Source organism: Primulina tabacum, chromosome 10 (genome assembly GCF_025594145.1).
Source record: "Primulina tabacum isolate GXHZ01 chromosome 10, ASM2559414v2, whole genome shotgun sequence".
Lineage (NCBI taxonomy): Eukaryota > Viridiplantae > Streptophyta > Magnoliopsida > Lamiales > Gesneriaceae > Primulina > Primulina tabacum.
The window spans coordinates 13,365,726-13,388,433 of NC_134559.1; the positions used below are offsets into that span (position 1 = coordinate 13,365,726).

General features: G+C 36.7%; 2 long non-coding RNA genes across 2 annotated transcripts; both read left to right on the forward strand.

Moving 5' to 3' along the window:
* Positions 1-280: 280 nt before the first annotated feature.
* LOC142505068 (uncharacterized) lies at positions 281-3,555 on the forward strand. Its single transcript, XR_012804369.1, has 3 exons — positions 281-408; positions 495-651; positions 3,407-3,555. It is a non-coding gene; the product is annotated as an uncharacterized LOC142505068 (long non-coding RNA).
* Positions 3,556-4,227: 672 nt separating this feature from the next.
* Positions 4,228-4,971, forward strand: LOC142505059 (uncharacterized). Its single transcript, XR_012804357.1, has 3 exons — positions 4,228-4,281; positions 4,350-4,442; positions 4,520-4,971. It is a non-coding gene; the product is annotated as an uncharacterized LOC142505059 (long non-coding RNA).
* Positions 4,972-22,708: the final 17,737 nt, after the last annotated feature.

Below are 22,708 nucleotides of genomic sequence, written 5' to 3' on the forward strand. Positions count from 1 at the left end.
TGCTACTTTGAAACCGCTAATATGTATGAGGCAGCATATGATAATTATATAGAAAATTCCGAAGCGTTTATGAAATTTTTGGAGGAAGCACAAAAATCGTTGTACAATGGATGTAAATGTTACACAAAATTGAGTGCACTTATGAAACTTTACAATACCAAAGCAAGGCATGAGATGAGTGATGCTCTATTTTCAGATCTACTAATGGATTTTGGGGACATGCTGCCAGATAGTCACAATCTGCCATCCAAATGGATTTTGGGGACATGCTGCCAGATTCATGCTTGTTTCAATGATTGCATCCTTTATAGGAAGCAATATAAAGACTGTGTAAGTTGCCCTAAATGTGGACTGCCGAGGTGGAAGCTAACCAAGAAGAACGTTGAGAAGAAAGGTGTTCCTGCTAAGGTGGTGTGGTATCCTCCTCCCATACCAAGATTTAACTGCATGTTTAAATCTATAGAGACCTCAAAAAAATTAACAGTGGAAAGCAGAAACCACAGGAGTTGCTGGTCAGTTACGTCATCCATCTGATTCACCATCTTGGAAGTTGGTGGATCATATGTGGCTCGACTTCGAAAGTGAGCCAAGAAATCTTCTCCTATCACTTGCAGATGATGTAATTAATCCTTATAGCAACCTTAGTAGTCGGTACAGCTGCTGGCCAATCATGTTGGTCACCTATAATCTTCCTCCAAATATGTGTATGAAGAGGAAATTCATCATGCTAACCATGCTCATTTCAGGGCCTAAACAGCCAGGAAACGATATAGATGTCTATCTCGAGGTGCTAATTGAATATTTGCAATGATTTTTGGAAGGAGTTGATGGCATCTATGATGCTTATCGAAGACAATATTTCATTCTTAAAACAGTCTTATCATGGACCATCAATGACTTTCCTACCTACGGTAACCTTAGTGGATGTACTACACATGGTTATTATGCAGGTCCAGTATGCGGAGAAGATACTTATGCAAAAAATTTGGAAAATGGGAAGAAAATGTCATTTGTTGGTCATAGACGATTCATACCACGATTTCATCCCTATCGGAGGCAATAAGGAGTTCAATGGCATGGAAGAACATGGAGAAGCATGTACACAATTTTTTGGAGTTATCTTGTTTGACAAGCTTTCAGACATAAGGTGTGAGTTTGGAAAGAAGATTAGTGTGAAAGGTAAAAATAAAATGAATGCAAAGGAGAATAATGTGGAAGATAGTAAAGAAGAAAAAGATTTCAGAAAATGTTGGAAGAAGAAGTCAATTTTATTCGATCTTCCTTATTGGAAACAATTGCATGTTAGGCATTGTCTCGATGTGATGCACATTGAGAAAAATTCATTTGAATCCCTCATTAATAATTTGATGAATGTTAAAGGAAAACTATAGACAATGTGGCAGCTAGGTTGTACATGTTTCAAATAAGAGTTAGAGTTAGGCATGAATTGGCCCCAAAATTTGGTGAAAAAAAACATATCTTCTTCCTGTCGCATGCTCATTCACAAAAAAAAGAAAAGTTACAAGTATGTCAGTCGTTAATGGATATAAAAGTTCCTGAAGGTTTCTCATTGAACATGAAGAATCTTGTGTGCATGTCTGAGCTGAAGTTAACAGGCTTGAAATCTCATTATTGTCATGTTATAATGCAGTATTTCCTACCAATACTTATCCGTGATGCAATATCAAAACATGTTAGATATTCCATCATAAGATTATGCGTCTTCTTCAAGAATATTTGTTGCAAATTTATAGATATATCCAAGTTAGATAAGCTGCAATTTGACTTGGTTGTTACGTTCTGCTTATTGGAACAGTATTTTCCCCTTTATTTCTTCGATGTCATGCTTCACTTAACAGTCCATCTTGTTCGAGAAGTCCGATTATGTGGACCAGTTTATTTCCGGTATATGTATCCGTTCGAAAGATACATGAAAGTGCTTAAGAGTTATGTAGGCATTCGAAAACATCCTGAAGGTTGCATTGTTCAGAGATATTCAGCCGAAGAATCAATTGAGTTTTGTTCGGAATACCTCAATGATCTTGATCCTGTTGGGTTCCCTCAATCAAATCGAGACACCAAAAGAAACATTCCTAGATTCTTAGCATGCAAATCACCAATTACAGTGTAACAAGTTGATCTACAACAAGCACATTTGACTGTGCTGGAAAGTACAGAAGAAGTATCTCTCTACATAATGTAAGTGTATTGCGTTAATTTATTATTTTGCACACTGTGATTGTCAATATCTGCGTTAATCAAATCGAGACACAAATTTATATATAAATATTTCCATATTGAACAGAAAACCTTCTTGAAGTTAATGTTTCGAAAAAAAACACAGATGAAAGGTGGATACAAGATGCTCACAACATGAGTTTCATTGACTGGTTTCGTGCAAAGGTTAGGTGGAGGCAAAAATCTTGTTCATGCATTTTGCGCTGAACAAGTTGTAACTACTATTTGAATCACCCTATTCAAAATGAATGCATCTCAGGTGGCTGGTGAAATAGACAGATGCAATGGTGGAACAACATCAACATTGACATGGCTGGCTCATGGACCACGTGCGCACGTCATTAAGTATAGTAGTTATGTGATAATGGTAATTTATACCAAACAAAGGCACGGGATGATGAGAGAGTTTGCCAAAACAGTGGGGTTTTCTCTTGTTGCCAGCACCATGCTTGTATGAGTGCCAAAGATAAGAATCCTCTAATAGCTGATATGTCTTTCTATGGAGTGATTGTAGAAATATGGGAATTAGACAATCATCAAATCCAAGTTCCTCTTTTCAGGTGTGTGTGGGTTTCAAACGACAAAATAATAATCAACAATGATGAATGTGGCTTCACCTTGGTCAATATAAACAAACGAGGGCACAAGAATGATGAATTTGTCCTTTCAAGTCAAGTGAATCAAGTCTTTTATATTGACGACCCATTAAAAAAAGGATGGTCAATTTTGCTCGCAGTGCCAAATAGATGTTATAAGGGAGAGGATGATGGTTGAACTAGTATTCCTAAGTCTCGACCAATTGATGATGTTGATACTCATTATGTTCATGTTCGTGAAAGATACTTTACATCAGAAAACAAGGGTGACTGGGAAACCAACAAGAAAAAATGATGATTTTTACTTTTATGTCATGTTTATTTAGGGACAAGTAAAGACATGTTATCTACTTAAAAAAATTATGTTAGCACTTCTATCATGTTTTTTATTGTTAATATTTATGTAATGTTTATATATATATATATGAATATATTTATATTTGTCTTATTGTTATTATTTATGTCATGTTTATATTTTTTTATTATTTGTATTTATGTTATCTTTGTGATATTTTAATTATCCATGTTATTGTGTGGATTTTAATATTGGTTTCATTCATGTTCTTATGCAGCGGAAAGCATAATGGGTCGCAAAAAAGAGGAGAAAAACACTGAATTTGAGGAGCTACAAGAATTAAATGATGATAAGCTGCTTGGATTTACTGATGCAAAGCTGAATGGACTTACTGATGAACAAAAACGTCTTGTAGATGTGCATAAGAACAAGAGAGTACCTACATTGATCGGTGAACTAACTGCAGCTGCAAGATGGATAAAAAAACGAAGATTGATTAGGATGACAAGGGGAGGCCAACATACAATGGAAATGGAAGGGCTTCATAATCATACATTTGCTTTGTTGCTAGATCCATGGTGCCAATCAATATAAAGCCCTGGATTGATGTTGCAGAAAACATAAAACAAAAAGTGTGGGAAGAGATCTCGGTAAGTACAAGATTAAACTTTGTTGTTCATTTGAATTTGTTAATCAAGGATATAATTACATATACAATAATTTGGCATTTAAGAATTTGCTCCCTTGATACATATTTTTTCTATACTTCGTGCTATTTTGATGATCTTGGTTTATCAGATTAATAGACTGATTATAATCTTAGGTATCATATGCATATTTTTTATCACAATTTTATGTACATATTAATTTGAAAATGTATGTATTTTAATTTGAACATGTATGTATATTATATGAAATAGTACCAACTAATATTTTTTGTTGCAGAATGTCTAGAGCCACAAAGTGAGTCTGCTGTGATGAATTCAGCAGCTTAAAAGTCGCGAGAATTCAAAAACAAATTGAGTAGCAGATTTGTTTGGCCGGATAGAAAAAATCCCGAAAATTTATTTCTCCACCAAGTTAGTATCATCTCCCAATAGCAGATTGGAAATCATTTGTGGATGCGAGACTAGATCCATCATCGGAGGTACTGTAAGAATTTTCATTTTTCTTTAAGAATTAATAATTTCCATACTTAACTGAAGAACACGATGATATAGGTTACTCAAGAAAAACAAAAAAAAAGGACCATGCATTGTAAATATCACCACAGAATATCTCGCAAGGGTTACATCGGCTTGGAGGCTGAACTGGTAAGCTATAGAGCATTCTATTTCTCATTTTCATCAAGTTCTTTATGTTCTTAAGTTGATAAATTTTGGAACTGTAGAGACATAAAAATAAAAATTGCTGAAGATGAAGAATTTTATAGATCGGTGCTTTGGCGTAAAGCCCAGGAAGACAAATCTGGCAACATAACAAATGTGGAGACATCAGAAGTTGCCAAAAAAATTGTAAATGTTTAGTTTTATTCAATTTACATATTGCCTAGATAAATAAAACTGTTGTTTTTGGATTGATTTGTTATGTCTCTAATTTTAGGATGACTTGTTGAAAAAAAAGTCAAAGGAGAGTTCAAATCTTCTGGAATGAATGATGTGCCAACCACTGCCTTAGGAAGCCAAGAACGCTGTGGAAGGGTTCGAGCCGTGGGAGGGTTTGTAAAGCCTCAAGTCTTCTTTAAAACTCCAAGAAAGAAGAGGGAATCAGTCCCAAAATCTATGGTCGAAAACTTCAAAGAACAGTTGGAAGAGACTAAGAGTTTAAAGGTATAATTGGAGAAATTGAAGGCTCAACTTGCTAGTGTTATGCCCGTCTAACTTCCGAGACTGCAGCATCAAACAAGTGCTTATACATGAAAAACCCAAAACTGTAAGATGATGTTGAAGAAGTTTATGAATGCGATAGATCAAATATGTAGGTTGTATATTTCTTGATTTCAAGTCAATTTTTTTTTTCATAATCATATATTTATATATATAATATTTTATTGTTCTTAAAAGCGAAAAAAATGCAACATGGCTGTAAAACAACGTGAAAACGTGGTGGCATATGGCACAATAATATCAGCAGGAGGTCCAAATTTCATGATTCACCATGTTCTACTTGTGGAACAAAACTTCAAGGTATCTATTGATTTGTCTTAGATGAAGAAGCAGAACTTCCAATCTCATTTAAGTCTGGACCAAGAATCTTCAATGATGCAGTTGGAGCCATTGTTGGTTGGCCTAAAGAGTTGATAATTTTTTCAAAAACAAAGGTAGTTGAAGTTTTCTCTTGATTTTGTGTTTGCAATTGTCATATATGTTGCTTGGACAATGGTTTAGTTTATAATACTTGTATGAATATTCTAAACTGTAGAATAATGGGAAACCTCAACTATTTGCTCTTTCGGATGTTCCCGGCCAGTTCGACAAGTGCAAGGATGTTGAAAAAACATTACCCCATGGCATGCAAGTATATCTACTCGCATGCTGTTAGATTGATAAATGAATCGGAGACCATATACATAGAGTTTGAGGGCGCTATGTTTGGACGTCCTAAAAACATACGGTTGCTAAAAGAAGATATCTTACGCTTTATGGACATGAGAGAGATAGGCGCAGACAAATTTTGGTTTACATGGGGCATGTTATGTCTAACTTACTATGTTTTTTTTGCATATTTAATATTTTATGTGGAACTTGTCCATATTTTGAAACATTTATAACCAAGTTATGTAATATTTGAGTGTAGTCACCTCTACAAATATTTGAGAGAAGAAGACATGGCTGATTATATTTCATTTGTGAATCCCGGAAGCATACCTACATGCCCAATTGGCAAAGATGGTCGTGACTTGTCACGACATATTGCTGACCAGTTGGAACCAGTGTGTAGAGACAGCATCTGCCTTATCTCATACAACATTGAGTAAGAGTTCAGTTAATTATTTATTTCTACTACATACTAGTCAATGCTATATTTTCATTTTTGCAGGTACCATTGGATCTTGACTATCATCAATGAAGATAAAAATATGATATATATATATATATATATATTGGACTCTACGGCTAACAGAAACCAAGACGATGCATGGAAAAATATAGTGACAAAGTAAGTAGTAGATTATGTTGATTTTGAATGCATTCACTTATAAATATGAAAAATATATATAATTTTTTAGTTTTAAAATGTAGTGGGGTCAAAATGTACAATGCCTCGAAGAGTATTTCTCAAAGGCCATGTTTTAAACAATTGACGTTATGAATTGTGCCTATGTATGAAGACATGAATGGATAGTTCTTATTATTTGGATTTTGATTGTTGCATTAACTATTCAATTTCATTATATATAGGATAATCTAAAACAAAGTGGTTATGTTGAATGTAGATATTGTGTGATGAGATACATGAAAGAGATACTTAAATCTGAAAATCCATAGTTAGAGAGATTGTAAGTTTCTTCTTTATGATGTGCTCTGGTTTATTATTGAGATAAACTGCTGCCATTGGGATATTTGACATGAAATCTATATAATTAGTGATTCTAGAATTTTTGCTATTATAATTAATGGTTGAGATAATTTGTTTCCGTTGGGATATATATGCATATGGTAATATGCATTTTATGATAATTGATATGTTGTTTTGCCCTTTATTTTGTTTTTATGATAAGCTTAGTTTTGATGTTTATATGCATATGATTTGGCCTTTATTTGTGGCAGTAGGTGTGTATGATATATGCTCAGTTTTGTTGTTTCTTTGTTAATATCAGTTTCTTGTTATAAACTTTACAAAGATTTGCCTTTAGAAGCTAGAATTTATATATAGATTTCAGTGTCTTGATTTCAGAATCTAGAATTACTTTATAGATTGAAGTGTCGAATCTCCTAAATATTAAGCTGAAATATATCCTGAAACTGGCTCCGAATAATGCATTCTCATTTGTTGATATTGTCATATTTTTTTTGGATGAATGATCTTATTAATCTAATGCATCTTGTATTTAGTACATTTCAATTTACGGGATTAATCAAGAACCAATATTACAACCAATCTCAATATACTGAAGTCAAAAGTGAATGGAGCGAATTCATCTACTCTTATGTAGGTTGTAAGGTCTAGGAAATTCGAATTACGTAACCTGGATTGCATGCAATCTAGGGTTTTATTTAAAATATGTGTTTATTGATTTTTATGCATTTTATTGCATGAGCATGGCATGGATAGATGGTTATTTTAAAGTTTCATGCATTAGGGTGTTAATTGCATTTCGCACTCGAACGAGTAATGGAGACCGGGCATAATCAGCAAAAATATTTTTATTGAATAATTGATTTTAATTATTTAATATAAGGTGTATTTAAGGGAGAATTTCGAAAATGGGCATTGTTTAGGTATTTTTACTCGTCATGTCGTATTTTAAATCGGTACGCAAATTTTATCGATTCAGAGGAATTTTTGAGGTTTCGGGCAATGTTTTCAAAAATGTATCAAAACGAAAAATATTTTATGAGAGTGTGTTTGGGCTTTATGGGTTTATTGAAGTGCTTAGTGGGCCCAAAACCTTTTTTTAATTCATTTAATTTGACTAGGACCCATTTATGCATGTATTATCTATTTAAAACCCGACACACTCAAACCCTAAACCTGCCCTAGTTCCCTCGGCCACCCACCCCATAGCAGCAGCCTTATTTTCGAAGTCCTTCAGCAGCAAGTCTCGATTTTTCTCACTAGCTTTCAAGAAAATTCTTCCCCCGTCTCTCCGGTGCGAGTTCTACGCGTTTGTGGTTGAGTTTTCGAGCGTTATTACGCAAAGGCATGACCAAAACCTCTCTTTTCTCATCTTTCACACAATTATACATGTTTTCGATTGTTTATGTTTGATAGGTTGTAGAGATAACGTTTTTGTGGATTTTGAATGCATGATCATGAAGAAAACCGAAACCTCAATGGGTTGTGTTCACGTTTTTCTCCTCGTTTTTGAGGGGGCTACCAGGCTTAGTGTATGAGTCATGTTTTACAGCAGGTTGGGAGTGTCTTGATGTGTTAGGACCAAGTTTGGATGGGGCTGTGAAGGAACCGATTGAGTGAATTGTTCTTGAGCACGTTAGGGTTCAAGTCATGCATGTGGGTTCACGACTGCATGCGTGGGACTTTTGGCCTTGATTGATTGGATCCAAGAGGGTCTAGTCGAGGTCCTAGGGTGGCTGGTGGGGTCTGTTTCGGGCTGGTGTCGGACTAGGATCGAACAAGGGCGTAAGTTGGCTTAGGAGTTAACTAGGGTTTTTGGGTACCTTCGTGTAGAAAAATTACAGAAAATTCCAGCTAGGTTTAAGGTCATAAGTGACTCGAATTGGGTGTTTGTAGGTCTGGTCTTGAGTTATTAAGTCATGGTTTAAGTTTGGAAAAATTCGGTTAAGTTTCGGGTTGATTCAGGCTAAAACCGGTACTTTGGTCCAAGTTTTAAAACAAATCATTTAAGTTTTGAAACGAGATCGAGTTTACGTCCAAAAAATGGTTATAAATATGTTTTTAGGTGTTTTATGGAATTTAGTTGGATTCGGGTCGAATTTTTTAGGTCCAGGTGTAAAATGGTAAATTAGGGTTTCCAGGGGTAAAATGGTCATTTTACACTCGAGTCGAGTTTTAGTCCTGACAGTTCCCTAAAAATGATTTTTCTTGTTTTAAACATTTATGTTAAGTGATGAATATGATTACTTGTTTTGAAGGATAGGAGTTGGTTGTGACTAATATGTATATGTATATGATGATATGTAAGGCCAAGGCTCAGTGGGCATGTAATGCTGTCGTTGATGTCCCCGTCAATGGTTACCGAGATTATACGTAGATGCATCCATCGAATAGAGCTGATACGAAAGTCACAACCAACGAACTGAATTCAATCAAGAAAATGTATACGTATATGATGATACTGATGAGACATATTTTGACATGTTATGCTTTTATACGATATGTTTACGTTTACGCTTTTAAGATCATGAAATGTATATTGATTCAGTACGTTTCACTGTTGCATGTTATGTATATGTACTCATTATAACGTTACAGGTGTGTTGAGTCTTTAGACTCACTAGGTGTGATTGATGCAGGTGAGCATACTGATCAGGAGATTGGAGGTGCCGAAGACTGAGTGGGCACGGCTGGATGTGTGCACGCTAACCCGATGACCTTATTTCTTCCGCACATCATGTTTATAAGATAGGTGTGTTTAATGGATATTTTCAAACTATGTTTTGTTTTATGTTGATGATTTGATAGGAGTTTTGAGAATAATTTTAACTGCATTAATTTTCAGTATCGGATTTCTCTTATTTTTAAAAATGTTTGATTTACAAGAGTTATTACATGCATGCTTGTAAATGTTTATTTTCGAAAATTAGCTTTTCAAAAAAAAATTAGCAGACATTTCAGTTGGTATCAGATCAAGGATCCTATATAGGTTTGTGTCACCGCCAACTTCTGCCGCTCAGTTTTCAAGCCTCAAGTTTGTAAGTTTAAATGTTTTAAATATTTTAATGCTATCACCTGCATGCTTATACGATACATGTTTCATCAATTTACAGTACATGTTTAGCTGATTTCACGATTTAAGGATTAAATGTTGAAAAAATAGATTGGAATGCATGTTGGTTACGTTTAGAATATGGATTGTATTCAGATATCATGCATCTCAGATGCGCCCCTAGAACTGATCGACAAGATGATACTCAAGGAGGCGGTAGAGGCCCACCTCCACCACCACCACCAGGAGACGCAGCTACACATATACTGGAGGGTATTGCTAGGCTTATGGAGCAGACTCAGCAGACTCCTCGACCGCAGACCGACATTTTTGAGCAGTTCAGATGGCTCAACCCGAAGGAGTTTGGGGGTACCACTGACTCTTTCATGGCAGAGGGCTGGATCCAATCTTTGGAGATACATTTTCAGTATTTTCGGGATGAGGGATGGCGACCAGGTCACGTGCGCCATGTATATGTTGAGGGATGACGCATCCCTTTGGTGGGAGGGAGCCGCGCATAGGAGTGAATTTGGCTACTCTCACTTGGGATCAATTCAATGAGATTTTCTCGAACAAGTATTTTCCAGCAGATGTCAGGGGCCGCCTGATGAGAGAGTTAATGAGTCTCCGATAGGAGGACTCAAATGTGGAAGAGTTCATCAGGAAGTTCGACAGGGGCTGTCATTTTGTGCCCCTTATTGCGAGAAATTCCGCCCAGAAGCTGAGGAATTTCATGGATGGCCTCAGGCCTACATTGCGCCGAGATGTAATGCTTATGAGACACGGCGAGTAACGATGATGCCACTGGCTGTCCTTTGAGGCGGAACAGTCCCTCCGAGATATTGACGCCGAGATGGAGCGGAAAAGGTACATGGCCCAGTCTAGTTCGGAGCCGCAGAAGAGGCAGTTCACCATGCCACCGAGGCATCAAGGGCAGCAGAAGCCCCACGGACAGTTTCAGAGGTTGAGACAGCATATGCCACCTCAGGAACCAGGTTCTCCTAAGCCAGGGGACAGGCATCCTTGCAAACAGTGCAATAGGTCCCACTTCGGTAAGTGCATGTGGGGGATCTACAAAAGTTTCATTTGCGAGCAAGAGGGTCATAAGACGGCGGATTGCCCTAAGGACAAGGGCCCCACTACCGGCAGAGCATATGTGATGCACGCGGAGGAGGCCGAGGCGGAGCCAGACTCTACATTGATCACCGGTAACTAGGGGTGTTCATTGATCGGTTCGGTTCGGTTTTTGGTTTTTTATTTCGATTTTTTGGATTTTACGTTTTACAGATATACAATCTGATCTCCGAACCATTTTTATTCGGTTCGGTCTTCTACCAAAATGGTTTGGTTATTTCGGTCGGTTATACAATTATTTAAATTAATAAGATAAATATATTTTAAAATATAATATGTTTATTTTTAAATCATTTATTAGTAAAAAATATAAAATAAAGTCTAAATGAATTACATAAATAACAATCAACTAAATATTATTCAAAATAATTCATCATTCACTAATATCTTCTCAAAAAATATATAATAAAAATAAAATTATTAATTTAATGAAATTTCAGTTTTTTCGGTCGGTTCGATTTTGACATATATAATCCGAAACCGAACCAAATAAATTTTGGTTTTAATATTTATATCGGAATTATAAAATTCGATTTTCGGTTCGATTCAGTGTTCGGTTTTTTTGGTTTAGATTTTCGATTTTTTCGATTTTATCCGAAGTTTGAACACCCCTACCTGTAATCCTTATATTTAAGGTTTTAATTTACGCTTTGATTGCATGGGTTATACGGTTGTTGTTTGTTGTGGGAATTAATTTATGGGACTAAGAACATAGAGTAAATTAGGATAGCATGCTCTACCTAGTTGGATTTAAGGAACTAAATGTAGTAACCGATAGTATAAGGACCTATTTGCAAAGTATAATTTTAAGGGACAGCTTTCGAGTTTTTGTAAATTGAAATCCTTCATTTTCGAGGACTTTAAAGGTTAATTGGGCAAAAATTCAAAAATTTTATGGGGACAAAAATGAAATTTTGAAAACTTTAGAGGCCAAATTGCAATTCCCATAATGTTAGAGGTAAAATTCGATATTTTTGGTTGGGTACTAGAATTAAATCAGTAGTGTTTCGAGGATTTTGGGATAATTGCTGATAGAAAATTTATTAAGTTTCAACGCGATCATATTTGATGGTATGTTTTGTCGCAGGAAGGATATATATTTCAGGTGTAGCCACGTATGCATTGCTAGATTCCGGAGCTACACATTCGTTTATATCTGAATCTTTGGTCAAGTGACTAGGATCATACCAGAGGCTATGGATTTGTGATTCAGAGTATCGATTACGCCGGAGATCAGATATTTACATTTCAAAAAGTGAAGAGATTGGAGCTTCGGTTGCATAAAAATGCGGTACAACCAGACCTGATTGTGCTACCGCTATCGGAGTTCGAGATTATCCTCGGTGCTGTCATATATTTTCGATAGAGATCAGTATCTATCCAGCCGCCCAGCAGTAAGCAGTTCATATTTGAGGCAGCTAGACATCAGTAGATGCCTCACATCATTTCTTGCATCTGTGCGAGGAAGCTCCTGAGGAGAGGCTGCCAAGTATTTTTGGCCACTATCGTGACAGTGACCGAGCCAGTCAGTCAGAGGCTTGAGGATGTTGAAGTGGTTAGGGACTTCTCCAGTGTTTTTCCGGATGATGTTTCAAGCATTCTAAGAGACAGAGAGGTGAACTTTTCTATCGAGCTTATGCCAGGTTCCGTGCATATTTCTAAGGCACCCTATCAGTCTAGAACTTGCAGAGATAAAGGAGCTGAAAGATCAGATACAGGACTTCCTAGACAATATTTCATTCGCCCTATATTTTCTCCATGGGGCGCACCGGTACTGTTTGTTATGAAGAAAGATGGCAGTATGCGACTTTGCATTGATTACATAGATCTTAACAGAGTCACGGTTAAGAACAAGTATCCACTGTCCTGGATCGAGGATCTATTTGATTGGATTCAAGGAGCATCAGTATCTCGAAGATAGATCTCCGATCAGGATACCACCAGCTGAAGGTGAGAGAGACTACTGTGCACAACACATCATTCAGGACGCGTTATGGGCACTATGAGTTTATAGTGATGCCCTTCGGTTTGACGAACGCACCAGTGATCTTCATGGATCTCATGAGTCGCGTGTTTCAGCCGTATTTGGATCAGTTCATCATAGTTTTCCTAGACGACATCCTGATCTATTCGAAGAGCAGAGAGGAGCACAGACAGCATCTGAGAACCATACTACAAACTTTACAGGACATACGGCTGTATGTCAAGTTCAGTAAGTGTGAGTTCTGGCTAGACAGAGTAGCAGAGAGGCAGTCCAAGATTGGCCAGTGCCTAAGAGTGTGACAGAGATCCAAAGTTTCTTGTGATTGGCTGGATATTACCGGAAGTTAATTCAGGGTTTTTCTTCTATTGCGGTGCCTATGACCACCTTGAAGAAGAAGAATGCCAAATTCATCTGGGAAGTAGAGTGCCAGGAGAGTTTCGACAGGTTGAAGCAAGCATTTACCACAGCACTAGTTCTAGCTATGCCATCAGGGTAAGGAGAGTTTTTGGTTTATACAGATGCTTCGAAGCTTGGTTTGGGCGCTGTTCTGGTGCAACATGATAGAGTTATAGGCTACGCATCCAGATAGCTAAAGGTCTATGAGAAGAACTATCCAACTCACGACCTCGAGCTAGCTGCAGTGGTTTTTACAATGAATATTTGGAGGCATTATCTGTATGGGGAGAAGTGCGGGATTTTCACTGATCACAAGAGCCTGAAGTACTTCTTCACACAGAAAGAGCTGAACATGAGACAGTGGTGGTAGCTAGAGCTAGTGAAGGATTATGACTGTGACATTAGCTATCATCCGAGTAAGGCTAATGTAGTTGCGGATGCCTTGAGTAGGAAGAATGCACTGATCGCTCAGTTGTCAGTACAGAACCGTTGCATGTAGAGATTTAGATGTTTGAGCTTGCAGTCTATGCCAGGGGCGATGCCCCTAATATTTATACCTTGACTGTGCAATCGACACTGAGAGATAGATTCGGACAGGGCAGACTTCTGACGAGTAGTTACAGAAGTGGAGACAGAGGGATGAGGCTATGGGCCGGAGATTGTACACAGTATTGGAAGGCATAGTCAGATATCGTGACCGACTGTGGATTCCTAGCAGTGATTTCCTAAGAGCAGATACCTTATGTGAGTACGAAGATGTATAAGGATCTTCAGTCTCTTTATTTGTGGCCCGGCATGAAGAGGGATATTTTGTGTTTTGTCTCAGAGTGTTTAACATGTCAGCAGGTTAAGGCCGAGCATCGGAGACTTACAAGGTAGCTGAAACCACTCCCTATTCCCAAGTGGAAATGGGATAACATTACCATGGATTTTGTGACAGGGCTTCCGAGGACGACTGGAGGATATAAAGCCATTTGGGTGATAGTCGATCGGCTCACTAAATCAGCACACTTTTTACCGATTTGGAAGACTTTCACCATGACTCGGTATGCAGAGCTGTACATCAGAGAGATAGTCAGACTACATGGGATCCAGTGTCCATGGTGTCAGACAGGAATCCGAGATTCACGTCTGCATTCTGGAAGAGTATGCATCAGGGATTGGGTACTAAGCCGCTATTCAGTACAGGCTTCCATCCTGAGATCGACGAACAGTCAGAGAGGGTGATTCAGATTTTGAAGGACCTACTTAGATCTTGTATGATCGACTTCCAGGGCAGCTTGGAGTCGAATTTACCTCTACGTGGAGTTCGCGTACAACAATAGCTACCAGGAATCCATTGGCATGGCTCCATATGAGTCATTGCACGGGAGGAAGTGTAAGTCCCCAGTGTATTGGGATGAGGTAGGAGAGAGAGCAGAGTTAGGGCCGGATATTGTCAGTCAGACTGCAGAGTTAGTGGTCAAGATCCGAGACAAGATGATGACCTGTCAGAGCCGACAGAAGAGTTATGCAAATCAGAGGCGCAGAGATCATAAGTTCACAGTAGGAGATCATGTGTACGTGAAAGTCGCACCGATGAAGGGTGTGATGAGATTTAGAAAGAAGAGAAAGCTCAACCCTAGATTCATAGGACCGTTTGAGATTGTAAAGAGAGTTGGGACACTCGTATATAGAGTTGCTTTGCCGACGAATCTGGCGGGAGTTAATAATGTGTTACATGTCTCTATGCTGCGAAAGTACATGTCGAATCCTTCGCATGTGCTAAACTAGCTGCCACCTAATCTATAATTCGAGGAAAGACCCACTTATATTTTGGATAGACAGGAGACGAGGCTCCGGAACAAGGTGATCCACATGGTCAAGGTCAAGTGACTGAATCGTTCCGAAAAGGAGGCTAGTTGGGATACTGAGACCAAGATGAGGAGACGCTACCCGGAATAATTCGATACGTTTAAATTTCGATGACGAAATTCAATTTAAAGGAGGGGGGAATTGTAAGGTCTAGGAAATTTGAATTACGTAACTTGACTGCATGTAATCTATCATTTTATTTAAAATATTTGTTTATTGATTTTTATGCATTTTATTGCATGAGCATGGCATGGATAGATGGTTATTTTAAAGTTCCATGCATTAGGGTGTTAAGTTGCATTTCATGCTCGAACGAGTAACGGAAACCGAGCATAATTAGGAAAAATATTTTTATTGAATATTTGCTTTTAATTATTTCATATAAAGTGTATTTAAGGGAGAATTTCGAAAATAGACCTTGGTTGGGTATTTTTACTCACCGAGACGTATTTTAAATCGGCACACAAATTTTATCGAGTCGAAGGACTTTTTGAGGGTTTGGGAAATATTTTCAAAAATGTACCAAAATGAAATATTTTTCGGAAGTGTGTTTGGGCTTGATGGGTTTGTTGTAGTGCTTAGTGGGTCCAAAACACTTTTTTTTAAATTCATTTAATTTGATTAGGACCCATTTATGCATATATTATCTATTTAAAACCCTAAACCTTCAAACCCTAACCCTACCCTAGTTCCCTCGTCTGCCCACCCATAGCAGCAGACTCATTTTTTATGTCCTTCAGCAGTAAGTCTCGATTTTTCTCTCTAGCTTTCAAGAAAAGTCTTCACATGTCTCTCTGGTGCAAGTTATACGCGTTTGTGGTTGAGTTTTCGAGCGTTATTATGCAAAGACACAAACAAAACCTCTCTTTTCTCATCTTTCACACCATTATACATGTTTTCGATTGTTTATGCATGATATGGTGTAGAGCTAACGTTTTTATTGATTTTGAATGCATGATCATGAAGAAAACCGTAAGCCTCCATGGGCTGTGTTCACGTTTTTCTCCTCGTTTTTGAGGGGCTACCAGGCTTAGTGTATGAGTCATGTTTTACAGCAGATTGGGAGTGTTATGATGTGTTAGGATCAGGTCTGGTGGAGGTCCTAGGGTTGCTGGTGGGGTCTAGTCCGGGCTGGTGTTAGACTATGATCGAACTAGGGGGTAAGTTGGCTTAGGAGTTAACTAGGGTTTTCGGGTATCTTAGTGCAGAAAAGTTACAGCAAGTTCCAGCTAGGTTTTAAGGTCATAAGTGGCTCGAATTGGGTGGTTGTATGTCTGGTCGTGAGTTATTAATTCATGGTTTTAGTTTGGAAAAATTCGGTTAAGTTTCAGGTTGATTCGGGTTAAAACCGGGACCCGATTCAAGTTTTAAAATGAATCGTTTAAGTTTTGAAATTGACTCGAGTTTACGTCTAAGAAATGGTTATAAACATATTTTTATGTGTTTTAAATAGTTTGGTTGGATTCCTGTCGAAATTTTGAGGTCAATGGGTAAAAAGGTAAATTTGGGTTTCTAGAGGCAAAATGCTCCTTTTGCACCCGAGTCGAGTTTTAGTCCTGGCAGCGTCCTAAACACAATTTTGCATGTTTTAAAAGTTTATGTTATCACGTTTATGACTTTTTATGCAAAATACATTGCAGGCTTGATTTTATGGAAAATTACATATATGTATGATTTTGATAAGTGATGAATATGATGACTTGTTTTGAAGGATGGGAGTTTGTTGTGACTAATATGTATATGTATATGATGATATGTAAGGACAAGGATCAGTGGGAGGGTAATGTTGTCGTGGATGTTCCCGCCGCCGAGTACCACGGTTATACATAGATGGATCCATCGAATAGAGCTGATACGATAGAGCTGATATGAAAGTCACAACTAACAAACTGAATTCAATCAAAAAAATGTATATGTATATGATGATATTGATGAGACATGTTTTGACATGTTTTGCTCTTATATGATATGTTTACGTTTACGCTTTTAAGATCATGAAATGTATGTTGATTCAGTACTTTTCAATGTTGCACGTTATGTATATGTACTCGTTATAACGTTTTAGGTTTGTTGAGTCTGTAGACTTACTAGGTGTGATTGATGCTGGTGAGTATATTAATCAGGAGATTGGAGGCGCTGAAGACTAAGTAGGCAGGGCTGGATGTACCCACGCTAACCCGAGGACCTTATTTCTTCCGCACAAAATGTCTATGAGATAGGAGTGTTTATTGGATATTTTCAAACTATGTCTCGTTTTATGTTGATGATCCGACAGGAGTTTTGAGAATATTTTTAACTGCATTAATTTTCAGTAATGTATTTCTCTTATTTTGAAAATGTGTGATTTACAGCAGTTTTTGCATGCATGCTTGTAAATGTTTATTTTTGAAAAGTAGCTTTTCAAAACAAATAAAAAAAAATTATTAGACGTTTCATAGGTTCTTAAATGGATCATGTACATCATTGTGCATTTTATGATATACTTGTGGATATACACTTTTGGTTTTGTCGATATACTTGTGGATATATTTTTTGTTTATACGTACTTGTGGATACATTTTTGGGTTATACTTGTGGATTTATGGGTATATACTTGTGGAATATTGGTAGATATACTTGTGGATTCGTGGATTTTGATCATTTTTAGATGGATAATTTATTAATCAAATGAATGTATTTTAAGTTATATGTGAGTGTGTGTAGTGGTATTATTGTATATTAATTAAATTATTTTGATAAAGTGAAATCTATGTTTTTACTTCACTACTTTATTAAATTAGTGTGGTGGTGATCAAGAATTATTTCGTTAAACTAAAATTGCGTTGAAATAAAATATGATAATTTACTTCAACAATAAACTAAATGATGAAGTAATAAAATACAAAATAATCATCATATTAAAATATTGTCGAAGTTAAAGAAAGAATGTACTTTACTACAAATCAATAATTTTGAAGTCGTTTTTTATTAATTGTTTAACTATAATACAAAAAAATGAAGTTTTTTATTAATTACTTCATCAATAAATGTAGATTGTGAAGTAACAAAATATCATATACTTCAACAAATAAAATTTATGGCGAAGTTATGAAATATATTTACTTCATCATATTTTCATAACAACGAAGGCGTTCGCATCAATTACTTCACCAAAATACAAAACATGTGAAGTTATACAAAACATTTACTTTTTCAATCAATGTAAACTATGGAGTTATATATAAGCTATTACTTGTGCACTTTACGAAATAGATGAAGTAAAAGACATTGTTTTACTTCGGCATCTGTCTAATTCCGGATCGATTTTCCTCATTGAACCGGCCAAAGACTTCACTAATTTTTTGGATACGAATTCGTTTATAAAGCGAATTAAAATAGAACCCTATTACTTCACGTGCTTCTACTTCGGTAATTATCTACCTATGACTTCATTGAATATGCGAAGTAAATCAAGGAAGTTATACTAGTGTCTTCTGTGCTTGAAGGGCTTCTTACCCTTCTCAACTGATCTCCTAATGTCTTTTTTACGCTTTGGACAGTCAACAATGAAATGGCCAGTCTTTCCACAGTTGAAGCACACTTTAGGTTCCTCCTTGGATTCATTCCTATGATAATTTCTCTGAAAGGAACCTTGATTCTTTCTCATGAACTTTCCAAATTTCTTACAAACTGTTAGAACTTTTCAAGTTCGCAATCTTGATTTTGATGTTAACAAAACTTGTTATTGTGTTTCTAACATATTTACTCAAGTGTGAAGTTATTAAAACAAGAAGCAAGCCGAAACTGAATTTTGCACAAACTGAATTTCTGGCAAGCTTGGGTATTTTGAAGATATCTTTCAACTGGATGATCCAAATGACAATCCGCCAACTGGATTGATTAGAAATTTCAATTTGGAACAATTCGTACTTCACGTCAGTTTGGCAAAATCGGAATGTATCTAGGTCAAACTGATCGCAACTGATCGTAACTGATCGCACGAAAACAGCAATCAGTTGGGTTTGAGCAGCTGCGGTATTTTGGTCATATCTCTTAGCTCAGTTATCGAAATGAAGCGATTCAGTATGCGTTGAAAAGATAAGACGATGATCTACAAATCATCTTCAGAAGTCAAAGTCTGAATCGAAGCTTAAGATGCTGATAAATGACGATGAAGTTACTGATTCTGCACAAACTGAAATCAGCTAGGCTGATTTCAGCACACCAGCTGAAACTGAACTAAACCAGTTGAACTGAACCAGACCAGCTAAAAACCAGTTGAACCAGATCAGTTGAACTGAACCAACTGAACTGAACCGACCAGCTGACGACCAGTTGAACCAGACCAGCTGAACTAAACCGAACCAGACCAACAGAACCAGCTGAACTGAATCGAACTAGCAGCTGACCAACTAAACTGTACTGAACCAGCTGCTGACCAGTTGAACTGAACGACCAGTTGAATTGACCAGAGTTGACCAGTCGGGAAAATGTCCAGCAAGACGAATTTGACCGTTGCAATTCCAGAAACAGTACAGAAAATTTCCAAACGGTCATATTCTTGTGTCTAACGTATATATCAGTGTTGGAGCCTATAAATACAACATCTTGAAGATCAAACAAGAGCTTTTGAAGAGGATTCAAAGAATGGGCAGTTAGCATGAAGAAATCAGCTAGTTGAGAGCACAAGCCCTTGTGTGAGGATACATTTGAGATGCACACTGTAAATGATAAATTCCTCACACACAATCAATCACACATATAAAAGAGAGTTGAACTTCAAAGATTAGTTGAGTCAGTCTTGCACAAAGACAATAAACTTGTGTATGTAGTCTTTGCATATGAGACATTAAACAATATGCTGATTGTGAGATGTTGCCTACAATCTTGAGTGCTAGGAGTTCATTTTAGGAAGTGGGTAAGTCCTAGCTGAATGGGTTTGTACAAAGTGTTGTATTAATCAAAGTCTTCTAGTGAATCCTTCACAAGGGGAAGAAGGGGTGACGTAGGAGTATTTAAATCTCCGAACATCCATAAACAAATTCGTGTCTATTTGTTTATTGCATTTACTTATCATTTTCATAGTTTTAAAGAAGCATTGTTGAAGCATTTTATGTGTTCTTCAAATACCAAAATATTGCATACCAATTGTTTGATAAAATGCTTCAACTAAAATATTTTTACTCATTCAACTTGTATATATTTTAAATGGTTTACCAAATATTTAATCGGTTTCTACGAAGGATTATTTCGAGTAATTTTCGCTTGGTTTGAACACCAAACTCTATTTAATTCATCGGTGTTCAATATTTCAAGAACCGAGCTATTGTAGTTCATCGATTTTCCCCCTAACCGATCCTAACAATTGGTATCAGAGCGGATGTTCTTGAAAGAACATTGAAACTGATTTTTAAGTTTGAAATTCGAAAATTTCAGATATTTTACACATATATATGCAAAACTGAATTTTCGCGCAGCTTGCAGCGACCGTAGGAAAAATGGCATATCTCCTTGCTCGAGAGTCCAAATGACAAACAACTTTTTGCGTTGCAAACTAGACTCATAGAGGTTTACAGCGGTATAAAATTTGCAGCCTAATTATGCACGAGAAAATACAGTTTATTCGTTGAAGGCAGAGCATATGTGCTGAAGCAGAAAATGAGCCATTGAGAAAATTGGTTAGTTATCCCTCTTCTTTTATAATTTTCAAAATTTCAAAAATATAGGGGGATAACTCATTATAATGGAGAGATTTTTTTTAAATATTGAGGGCGAAAAATTTTTGTTTAAAATGTTTTGAGAATATGACTTTTTGATTCACACAAAAAGGGGGAGAAATATGTTAGTTGAGTTGATTGTTTATCCAAGTTTTGTGATCATCAAAAAGGGGGAGATTGTTGGAACTTTTCAAGTTCGCAATCTTGATTTTGATGTTAACAAAACTTGTTATTGTGTTTCTAACATATTTAATCAAGTGTGAAGTTATTAAAACAAGAAGCAAGCCGAAACTGAATTTTGCACAAACTGAATTTCTGGCAAGCTTTGATATTTTGAAGATATCTTTCAACTGGATGATCCAAATGACAATTTGCTGAATGGACTGAATAGAAAACTCAATTTGGAACAATTCGTATCTCACGTCAGTTTGGCAAAATCGGAATGTATCTAGGTCAAACTGATCGCACGAAAACAGCAATCAGTTGGGTTTGAGCAGCTGCGGTATTTTGGTCATATCTCTTAGCTCGATTATCGAAATGAAAGCGATTAAGTATGCGTTGTAAGATAAGACGATGATCTACAATTCATCTTCAGAAGTCAAAGTCTGAATTGAAGATTAAGATGCTGATAAATGACGATGAAGTTACTGATTCTGCACAAACTGAAATCAGCTAGGCTGATTTCAACACACCAGCTAAAACTGAACTAAACCAGTTGAACTGAACCAGACCAGCTGAAAACCAGTTGAACCAGATCAGTTGATTTGAACCAACTGAACTGAACCAGACTAGCTGAAGACCAGTTGAACCAGACCAGCTGAACTGAACCGAACCAGACAAACTGAACCGAACCAGTAGCTGACCAACTAAACTGAACTGAACCATCTGCTGACCAGTTGAACTGAACGACCAGTTGAGTTGACTAGAGTTGACCAGTCGGTAAAATGTCCAGCAAGACGAATTTGACCAGTTGCAATTCCAGAAACAGTACAGAAAATTTCCAAACGGTCATATTCTTGTGTCTAACGTATATATCAGTGTTGGAAGCCTATAAATACAACATCTTGAAGATCAAACAAGAGTTTTTGAAGAGGATTCAAAGCATGGGCAGTTAGAATGAAGAAATCAGCTAGTTGAGAGCACAAGCCCTTGTGTGAGAATACATTTGAGATGCACACTGTAAATGATAAATTCCTCACACACAATCAATCACACATATACAAGAGAGTTGAACTTCAAAGATTAGTTGAGTCAGTCTTGCACAAAGACAATAAACTTGTGTATGTAGTCTTTGCATATGAGACATTAAACAATATGCTGATTGTGAGATGTTGCCTACAATCTTGAGTGATAGGAGTTCAGTTTAGGCAGTGGGTAAGTCCTAGCTGAATGGGTTTGTACAAAGTGTTGTATAAATCAAAGTCTTCTAGTGAATACTTCCCAAGGGGAAGAAGAGGTGACGTAGGAGTATTTAAATCTCCGAACATCCATAAACAAATTCGTGTCTATTTGTTTATTGCATTTACTTATCATTTTCATAGTTTTAAAGAAGCATTGTTGAATCATTTTATGTGTTTTTCAATATTAAAATATTGCATACCAATTGTTTGATAAAATGCTTCAACTAAAATATTTTTACTCATTCAACTTGCATATATTTTAAATGATTTACAAAATATTTAATCGGTTTCTACGAAGAATTATTTCGAGTAATTTTCGCTTGGTTTGAACATCAAACTCGATTTAATTCATCGGTGTTCAATATTTCAAGAACCGAGCTATTGTAGTTCATCGATTTTCCCCCTAACCGATCCAAACAATTGTTATCAGAGCGTGTGTTCTTGAAAGAATATTGAAACTGATTTTTAAGTTTGAAATTCGAAAATTTCAGATATTTTACACATATATATGCAAAACTGAATTTTCGCGCAGCTTGCAGCGACC